Source organism: Gasterosteus aculeatus, chromosome Y, assembly GCF_964276395.1.
Source record: "Gasterosteus aculeatus chromosome Y, fGasAcu3.hap1.1, whole genome shotgun sequence".
Lineage (NCBI taxonomy): Eukaryota > Metazoa > Chordata > Actinopteri > Perciformes > Gasterosteidae > Gasterosteus > Gasterosteus aculeatus.
The window spans coordinates 14,094,542-14,105,217 of record NC_135709.1 but is presented as its reverse complement, the minus strand read 5'-3'; the positions used below and the strand labels follow the sequence as shown (position 1 = coordinate 14,105,217).

Below are 10,676 nucleotides of genomic sequence, written 5' to 3'. Positions count from 1 at the left end.
CAGAATTAAATTAACCATGTACCTTCGGCGACAGCGTCTTCTCTCCATTATCAAATCAGCCAATAGCACCATTCGCATTCGCTGTGCGCCTATTAACATCATGCACAAATAGTAGAGGGATGTAGCTTCACCTTGCTCTCCGTTCGCCATCTTTCTCGTGATGTTGATGTTGTTGTTGTTGGTTGTTGTTGGCAGTGGTGAAGCGGTCAAGCGGAAATGGCTGTATCACAACTAGTTGTAATGAAAACAGCGCCACCTATCGTATCGGATATGACATGCTTTCGGCCAATGATTCGATTTATTCACTGCCATGTATATTGGGATAATAGCACTTGCCCCGAAAGATAGCATAGTCCGACTAAGCAAAGATTCCAATTATACCATCATGTAAACAAACTGACTGTTTCTAAATATAAAGGGACATCTGTTTGACTTCAATGCTAAAATATTCAGACAAACTGGGGTTGATTTAATCCTTTTCTCACGTGATTACTCTTAAGGTGCAGATTAAGTTTTATTAAGTAAAATGATGCTGTCCGGACATTTTGAAGGGATAAAGGTACATGATTGAGTGTGAAAGAGAGAGAGAGAGAGAGACAATGGGCTGAAAAGCAGAGAAAGGATGAGGATGGGAGGCTGGGAGAGGGTAGGAGGGCTGAGCGATGACTGGCTACTTCAGCAATTAAAATATGGGGCAAAGACACAGAGGCTTAGTTTGACCGAGAGACTGCACCATTCATCATCCCAGCTGCTATAAAGCAGCAGTAGATGGAATCTTTGATTTGAGCTTCACAGGAACATAAATCAAAATCCAAACCATGGCCTGTCAGGACCATCGCCAGAATAACCCATTTGAGAGAGGGAGAAGGAGGAAGAGAGGGTAGGTAAGGTTGGAGAGAGTAAAGGTAGTTACTTTCCAGGCTTTCCACTCACACGTACACACACACACACACACACACACACACACCAAAAGACAGATACGGTTTGAAGACTATCGCACCTTTGTCCCTCAGTATGCATTTGAAGTTCAGACGCAGCTACCTCACACCCCGGCACCATATCGAATCCAGGGATCATTGATCAAGTGGCTGGGTCCTGTCAGTGGCCGGTGGTGTGCCTGACCCGCCCTGCCCCGCCAACACACCCCCGCCCGTCCAGCCCCCTCCCTTCTCTGGAATACAAGGCAAAGAACAAGGAAGTGAGGTCATGCCGCGTGTACACCAATCCATCTAAATAGCATGACAACGACAGCTAATAAATCATTCATTCATTGTTTAATCTATTGTCTGCCCGGGCAAAAGTCATGTGGCTGATATGAAGACAGATTTACCCCATGCAAGTGGGGCTCGTTGGGGAGGGATTTTTTTTTTACTGTTACTGGTTTCCTTATCAATTAGTAATGATTTCATTACACCTTGGAGCAATTAAAACCACTAATGATTAAAATAACATTGAGGGTCTTTTATCAAGTTCGTGCCAAAGTAATTTAAGCCAATTTAGTCGTACATTGTATTTTCGCTGGAGGCTTCAGGGGTTCAAATTTTGTGATTTACTGGTGCATCGTGAAAATTGACTGAATTGACTGAAAGACGTTATTTCTAGTTATTTCAACATTGCATTCACCTGCACGTGGCTCTGATAATTTATTTGTTTGCGGGAGGGGGGGCAGAGAGGATTGGGGGAGGTGGGTGAGGCTTTCGGCTCACTTGCAAGGTCAGGGAAGGTTAATTTTAAATGCAATGCACAATCCCAGGGGGATGAATATTTAGGTTCATCTTCTCCACTGTGAGCCGCGTCTAATTCATTGTAATTACAGAAAGCGTAAGAGAAGGCAGTCTGTTATGAGCAGAGGCAACAATCCTCACGTAACCATATTACTGTGGGGTTACGTTCCCTCCAGTACGGAATCAATGTACAACATGTGACCTGAAAACGCTCAGTGACAGGTTAATGAGGCTACATTTGGGATATGCATCTCATTATGACCGCCAGAGGGAAGGTCACTGACCACCCCCGTGTTTACTTTAACCCGACTCATCCTCGAGAACCAGGGCAAAAACGCACCAAAACAACCCATCGATTCATAGCGTTGTTGTGATGCGACTCGGATAAAAAAAGCATGTTCCATTTGAGAGAGCCCCCCAAAGCCGTCGCGACCGCCAAGTTTGACCTGTTGTTAAAGCGACAATAGCAATTGTTTTTACGCCAGATGAGTCTGATACACAACATGATTTAGAAGCCATAAAAAGCGATGAGGTAGCGTTGATCTCTCAGGCAGGTGATGAATGATTGAGCCCGGGGACGATGTTGGAGCAGACGATGGGAGGCCGCGATAGAGGGTGCGTGTTTGTTTATGTGGCACCGCGTCGCAGCCAAAAGCGGCGTGTGGCACTTGCTGCCTGTGCCCGCGTGCGGAGCGTGGCATTAGTTAGAGCGTGTAAAGCCCTACCAGTCGGACGGGAGATGGGTTGAGGGAGATGAATGGGAGGCGGGTTCACTTTCTAACTGTATCTCTGCTCTCTCCCAGTCCGCCCCAACCTCCCCACTACCTGCCATCCATTAATCACATGTTACTGCCCCCTCCCTCCCTCTTTCACTGTCTATTTCTCCTCCCTCCACCTCTATACTCCTCCTTCATCACTCCAGCTATCCAACTAACCTTCTATCATTCACAATTGCATCACTTTTTTCCTTACTCTCACCTACTTCTATCCTCACACCCTAGTGCACCCTTTCTATCATCCTATCAAGTCAACTCCCTCCTTAATACCGAGGCCTTCCCAGTCATTAACAAATCGAATTATGGTATTATGTTAGAAACACATCAATAATAAAAAGATAAATCCTCCTCAGCTTGACTGGGTTGCACCAGTCATTTAACTTTAAAATCTAGCGAGAAATACAGTTTCACCCTCAAAATGTAGGGAATGTCTTACTAGCAAAGGAAACATTAGCAGTTCCATTCGATGAACATCTTCAAGCCATATAAACAGGAAGGACCAGGTCCCACCCTGACTACCATCCCTCCAGCGGGCCCAGCAATATGGCCGGGGCCATGTTAGGGTTTCGGAAAGCTCTCGAGGGAGGCCTCACTCCTTTGTTCTCGTCCCGGCCGGAAACGAAGAATCAAAAGAGTCAGCTTGCTTAAATTCCAAAATCAAAAAGTATTTAATAACTAAACAACGTTATAAGGAATACAACTACAAAGTGAAATACAAAGCAAACAGTAAAATATTTCGCGAAATAAAGTCTAAAGCGACTTATCAAAGCGGCTGCAGGAAAACTCTAACAGTTCCTTCCCCGCTTTGGTCCTTTGAAAACTCTTGAGGTGTGTCTTCTTTGGTGCATTTGAATGTCATTGGCTTCTTCTTCAAAGTGTCCCCTCCTGGACTGTCCCCTTCACGTCGAGGTGTGAAGCTGCAGCTGTAACCTGAACCTCTCTGTCCTATCTGCCCCTCACATTCCAATGCATTCAATGTAGATACAGTTGGCTTTATGCCTCAATGAGTGAATATAACAAAGCATACATTGTTTAAGTCTTAAACAAATCTTTTAACTAGTACACGTTAATTACAACACATCATTAATGATCCCTGTTCATCACACTTCATCATAAGATCTAAGACCGTTCATGTGGTCCAATTCTCAAGACATTTGCCTCAGTTGGCTGCCTCGCATTAAGTTGTTCATTTACTACCTGACAGGAGAAAAAACTCCCAAAAAACCCTCTTTGGGGATAAAATTGGGAGAAATCCATAAACGACGGCAATTAGCATCTGTCCCCAGGTTTTAACATCACATTGTGACAGAATGTTAATGTGTGCAGTGTTTATATGATTTAAATGACTATGAATTGTGATTGATTCAAATTGCATTCACTTCATCTAATATGTTAATGTAATAACTAATATCTAATAACACACAAACTATAATTCTATCACTAAACATTATTACACGTACTATAACTAGGGGTGAACTTCTGGCTTAAATCCCTAATAATTCCCTCCTTGCTCACAGTTCACTGTGAGCATCTCTCAAGGACTGAGAAATTATCATACAGTCACATCCGTCAACAGTGATGAGTGTCCGTCATCATCTACTCGCTACTGATTTCCCTGTATACTAATCTCACTAAGCGCAGTATCGACCAATTCCTGCAGGAATCCAAGGATGCAGGAGATGCAGCTTCATCCGTAGTGGACTAGATCATGACTGTAACACAAGAAGGGTTAACGCAGACAGGAATGCACTTTTCTGTTGTGCAATAATACTGACAAACCCGTTGGTGAGAGGATTGTCGTCGCCTTAGTTGTCCGCCAGCTACTGGTTCAAGCTGTCAGTGGGGCTTATGCTCTGGTCACCAAGCCATCAGGAGCTGTGTTATTGGAGATGATCGCAAAACAAACAGATCTAAACATTTTGCAGACCGTTTCCAGCTAACATCATGTCTAAAGCCACTTTATTATTCTAGGCCATGAGTCTCATTTCATCCAATGACTCATGCAGGTCTTCATTTGTGGCACCTGTTATTAAATGCCGTTTTATCCAATCAACATTTTATTATTGTCCACAAATTCAACTGTGATCTGATTCTGGAATTCAACATCATCTGGCACCCTCCTTGGCACCTTCTTAGTATCCTTTTCACTTATTTATGTGATCTTCAGACTAATGTAGATCTATCTTTCTTCTTAAGGCTTTCTCTAGTGGTGTTTATTCCTGGTGATGTGATCTTAACTACCAGTAACTGTGTCTACTGATAACCGCATCAGTGTCATAGGTAAACCGTGAGTTTCCCCTGAGGAATCAGTGTAGTTCTTAACACAAATAATTCCTGGAGGGATGACATCATCAAACAGAATAACCGCTCTGTATGTGGCAGCGCCACAGTGATGCTTCAGGTTGAGACCCTGCCCTTCATAGTTTACTCTCCCTTATAAATGGACACCATCTCTCCACTTGTTGTCGTGTGGATTCACTTGCATTGTATAATGATCTCAGCTCTGTTTGGAGTGAAATAGAAAGAGCACATACAAGAACTTCTAGCCTCCTAAAAACAATTCTTATTTTCAATTCTTACTATGATATATGCCTTTCAACCAAGACAATGCTGTAGTTGTCTGAATAGGCATAATTCTATGAAATGGTGAACTTCTCTCTCCTCCTTCTGACCAGATGTTCCCCGTGAATGTGTCTAATGCTGCTTAGTTTTACCTTGGTAATGATTGGTCATTGCAACCGAATAGCCGCTCTGAATTCAAAATCCTCAATTTCTGTTACTGTAATATCGTTGGTTTTACAGTATTTGTTTGTTTGCATCCTGAACATTTCTATCATATGTATTTATCAAGTGTCCCAGCAGTTCCCGTTCCTTTTCTAATTTGCAAATCGTGTGTGACATTAGCTCAGTGTTTGTGGATTTCTTTGTTGTATGTGTGTGTCTATACTTCTCCTCCTTGATGTTCCTCCGCTGGAACATCTGTTGTTGTCAGCGGTTTGGTCAGATGACACGTAGCTGTCATCCTAGACGTGTGATTTAGCTTCACGCTCCCTCCTTGGTCCTCGGATCACTTCAGTTCCTGTGAGCAGACTGCTTTGCTAACCGGAGGACCCATTAGGACAAGATTCCCCAATCGGCTGTTGAATAGAGAAGCACAAGTGGTGCAGCTATGTGTGTGTGTGTGTGTGTGTGTGTGTGTGTGTGTGTGTGTGTGTGTAGGTGTGTCTAGATGTGCGTGTGAGTGTGTGTGTGCTCTCTGTAGGATATTAGAAACAAATATACGACCCGGTTCATAAAATTAATAAAAATGCATATAGTGTACACCAGAATACAGCCATGATTCTGAAACTGTGTAATCAATAAAGTAATGACAATATTGAAAAACCACTGTAATTCTGCAACTGTAATAGAATACTACTAATGTACAGTTATGATTGTATTTAATGTAATATAATCAACTGGAATGCATGCATGTAATACTTTCACAACAACTGATATTGACTAAGCATTGTTATAAATACCTGTAGGAACCATTGTTCTCGAGTTCACTGGTGGAGGCGACAGACGGGCTCTAGGGAGGGTCAAAAGGACTGACCTGGGGCCTGTTGGTTGCTGAGACCAGCAGCTCCTCAGCTGAGATGTTCTTTTTACCACAACGCCATCTCTTTTATTAAATGCATTTGATTCAACCTTTTGATCAGCGATGACCTCTGTCCGTCCGGTGTTTTTTCATTTTTGAATACAACATCTCCCAATTCCTGTTGCTTTTCCTTCTGGTTTACCAAACTCTTCAAGCAAACACGTTCTACCATCTAGTGTGTACATATTTAAACATAACTGGAACTCAACATTTTACCCAATTATTCCTCAGTTTTAGCTATTTCTTTTAATGTGGAGTAATTGTATCATCTGTGTGTCTCATCAGTCCTTGCGTCTGTGTATGAGAAGAGCAATGTCATTACACATTCGTTCCAGGAAGAAAAGTCAGGTTGGATCTTCCTGCGTTGGTCATCGCCTGCTGTTATCCCAAAAATGCCACTTGAGTAGCTAAACTCTAACATCTAGTGTTTTCCAAAAACATTCTAATCAATTTCAATGATAGAAAGACTGTATGTTCTTCTTAACACTTTAAATCTATAAAATCGATGTCACCAGGGGGATATTGTGGTTTCTGTAAATGATTGGTTTGTTATATTTTAGCATGGTTTGGTTTTGCATTTTAGCATGGCTTGTTTTTACATTTTAGCATGGTTTGTTTTATTACATTTTTGCATGGTTTGTTTTATTACATTTTAGCATGGTTTGTTTTATTACATTTTTACGTATTAACCCACTTTTCAGTAAACTACATGCACCTGGAGGGACTAATCAATTACAGAGAGCCCTGGCCAACCGCATTACACAATGAAAGGACCTCCCCTCTCTAATTAACACAGCTGCTATAAAGGACACTAAGCACGGCATGAGAGAGGAAGGAGAAGCCACAGGAGAGCAGAAGCCACAGTGAAATCAAGCGAGAGGACGGCAAGACAGCGGACGAGCAGGCAGGGTGCAAACGAGGAGAGGAACGAGACAGACTGGACACCTCACTCAGGAAAGGAACGGAACCAGAAACTAAAAGAAAGGGCAGGACGGATCAGCAGCAGTGGCTGGTCAAATTCTTAATCTTTTTTAGCACTTTGTTCCAGCTGGACTTTTAATACAATTGTTGTTATTTATGGGTTTTTAGTTAATAAAAAAAATCCTCCTTTTAAACCACGCTTTTAAGTCTTGTGATCCATGCTGTTCTTCCTCTGGTGAAAAAGAACCTGTTTTTATGGAGACCTAGACTCCGCAACTAGGTGGCGTTGCTGGTACCTTTTTTTATAAATGTATCTTATTTTTTATTAGATTTTAAGTCCCTCGCCTCACAGGGCTGACATCTACACGTGCATCAATGAAATTGCACTCCATGCAATAATGTTCCAGATATTCTAGTTGTATTCTGTTCTCCTCCAGTCCCTCATGTTGAGGTAGGTGTAAAAGCATCTCTTCACATATCCTTTGGTGATGCTAATCACCCCCAGGCCACCTCCTGCCTTATCCAACAATGTCGTAAAACCCCCTGAACGCCGTTTCTACTGGGTGTCGATCTGGACTTCATCGCATTGGAGTCGCCTGTTCCTAATTGAAAAGCAAAACAGAGTTAACAATTGTCAGCCACATATATTTGAGGAAAAATGTGTTAGTAAATTTTATCATAGTGAAATAATTGCTTTCATTCAAACCGTGTGATTCTTAAACCTGTTGGGTAACTCTGAGATGAAATACAACCTGTGGATGGATTTTATGGCTCCGACACTTCCCTAAGATTCCTCCTCTCATCAGTCGTTTTTTTAGGGAGGCCTGCTTACTCCCTCCTCAGCGACGAGTCGCCATCACCTTTCAACCTCTGCATCTCCTCTGAAATCTATCCTCTCAGACTCGTCCCTAATTCACTCCCAACTCAGCATCTGCCTATTGTTTCTTTTACAGGGAGCTAAACTCCCAACAAAGTCATCATTTGTCCTGACTCCTAAATGGTGGAAGGAGTTCCCTAATGATATTAGGACAATATGCACTGCATGAAAAGTGAGATTTTCGTCCTCGTAAACGCCCGGAAATCTCCCTAATTTCCGACAATTTCGGACAATTTGCAACCCGCGCACGTTGCGTTTGTCTGTGCCACAAATTGTCGGAAACGAACCATGACGTAGGTGGAGAGCTGGCGGAGGTGTGAATGGCCCGAATTAGCATATGAATGCAGCGAAGCCGCGGGTGGCCGAGCCGAGCGGGCTTGAATATCCTTACTCCTTATTGGAGGAAACCACAACTTACGAACAAATAAAATCACTCGTGATTGGCAGCAAAACCACACGTGGGCAGACCAGGCTTGAGTTTCCTTGATCATGATTGGATGAAACCACAACTTTCAATCCCTCGTGATTGGTTGGCAGATCTGTCGCTATTGGTCACCCGCCTCATTTTATTTATATATATTTATATATTCATATTATGCTGTATATTCATTTCATGGTTATCCTATGTAGGCTACTACACTATTATTAGGATACCAACCAGGACATCAATGAATTTATAGAGAAAATGAACATTTGCCACATGTTTATGCAAAGAAAGAGCTTTATTAACAACATACAAACAACAACTACATACAAAGTGAGGATCTGCCCACACTCGGGTAACGGCGGTTTAAAAACTACAGCTCAGTAAACTGTCCGTTTGCCTCCTCGGGGTTGTAGATTTCCAGAGTTCCACCTCGTCATCAGCCAGCACACTTTGTCTCGATTCCAGCAGCTGTAAAAACAACAATGAATCAGTACTGTGCGATGCGATGCGTACGGACACAACACATCTATCAATGTACCTGAAAAAAGTGTCTGACCCTCTTTCTTCTCGCTCGACTCCGCCCGCAATGAGTGTTCCGGCTGGCAAAAACCTGAAGCTCCTGCGTCCCGTCTCACAATACGTCTTACAGGAGGCTGGAAAACAATTAAATGAGTGTGGTATGAATACAAAAATCAAACGCAAGTCACAGTAACATGTAACAAGGAAGGAGAAACAGTAAACAGTGTCACTTACACACAATGACGTCGTCTAAATCTGGACTTTTCCCGGAGCAAATACGAGGTCACCGCCTCATTATGAGGCAAGATTAGTCTGTGAAAACAAAATGTACAGTTATGATCGGTATCTATAAGTATATATTCCCTTATACCGCAGAATGAAAGCATATTCTTTAAATCTTACCCTTGCTCCGGTTCGTAGTTCGTAGAGTTGTGAAGACGGCGCACCGCTTCCTGTAAACGACACGGCAAAGAAAATACACTTTGATAAAGCTGTTTCTGGTCACTTGTAAGGCTACTAGGCTACTCTTAGCTTTCGTTTGAGGCTACGCTACTTTTAGCTTAGCTTGCAGTCATCGAACGTATTCTTACCGCTATCTTGGGATTGTGCGTCGTCTCCTCTTCTTTGAGTCAGTTCCTCCAGAGCCGCCATCCTCTCCTCCGTGGACAGAAACCCGCAGAGTCCCGAACGCTCCAGTGGAGCGAACCGCTCGTTGATATCGTCAGTTTGTTATTGGAGTAGACGAGACGATCCACTGAGAGCATCAGCAGTTTCTTCTCGTCTGTCTGCGGACTGGCCGAAAGTTGGTGACCGCGGAGAGGAGTTGAAGGCGAGTTGAACGCGAGACGTCATCCAGCCATTATTCACGAAGCAGCAAAAACCAAACAAAGGAACTGGAGATACAGTTCTTCTGAATATAGTAACACTGTTTGTATGCTCGTCTTGCAAGTACTGCTGTCTGAGTCATGCCTATGACCTCACACGTGATTGGACGAGGAGTCTAAGGGTCCTCCAATCACATACGAGGTTTTTGTTATACGGAAGGACCAGTATTTTAGGAAGACTAATGGTTGGGACTTTGAAACAGCTGATATGCTTTATGTAAAGCAGTGTTTTGGCGTCAGCAGAACGACTTTCCCTAGAAATCTGTACAGTGGTGCCTCTTTCTCCATTCCACCAGACAATCTTGAGTCTGACAGACATGCAATGTTGACAATGTATTGTAGCAGTATGGAAATAGGATTGTCCTGCTACAGTTAACTGCGCCTGCCGACCACTAGGGCGGCGGTAGTATATAAAGGCTGCCCCCCTTCTCGCGCCCCACTGATGCATAATTTCCGGGTCAGGTGTCTGTCTGCGCAGAGTAGCGACAGAGTGCTCCGTGCCCCGTGCTCCTTTTTGTTCTTAGGTCCTCTCAACCGGTGGTAAGTGTTCTCCCTCTCCGTGTTAGACCCAACGATATTCTGTAGCTAACGTTATTGTGGTCACAGGTAGATGCCTTCCTGCCGTGTGGGTCTTTCTCTCCCTCCCTCTCCCTGTGCAGGTTTGACCTGGGAAACAGGTACATGACTTTAAAACTAGCTTCCAAAAATCTTTGACATGTAGCTTGGCAATGCTAAACCTATGTTCATTGACAGGGAATGCTCATCAGCTGGCCGAAACCCACAGGTGGTGATTGATGTGACAACACTCAGTTGATTGCTGCTGCTTTGCCTGCAACTTTGCCTGCTGCTTTGACTGCTTTGATTGCTTTGCCTGCTGCTTTGCCTGCAATTTTGCCTGCTGCTTTGAC

General features: G+C 43.4%; 1 long non-coding RNA gene across 2 annotated transcripts; it reads right to left on the bottom strand.

Annotated features, from left to right (window-relative positions):
* Window positions 1-8,641: 8,641 nt before the first annotated feature.
* On the bottom strand, window positions 8,642-9,905 carry LOC144391223 (uncharacterized). 2 transcript variants are annotated; one of them, XR_013455121.1, is made up of 5 exons: window positions 9,475-9,905; window positions 9,287-9,336; window positions 9,119-9,196; window positions 8,904-9,018; window positions 8,642-8,833 (listed from the first exon to the last, which is right to left on the bottom strand). It is a non-coding gene; the product is annotated as an uncharacterized LOC144391223 (long non-coding RNA). The 2 variants fall into 2 exon arrangements; XR_013455120.1 differs by having other exon boundaries at window positions 8,922-9,018.
* Between the last annotated feature and the right edge of the window lie 771 nt (window positions 9,906-10,676).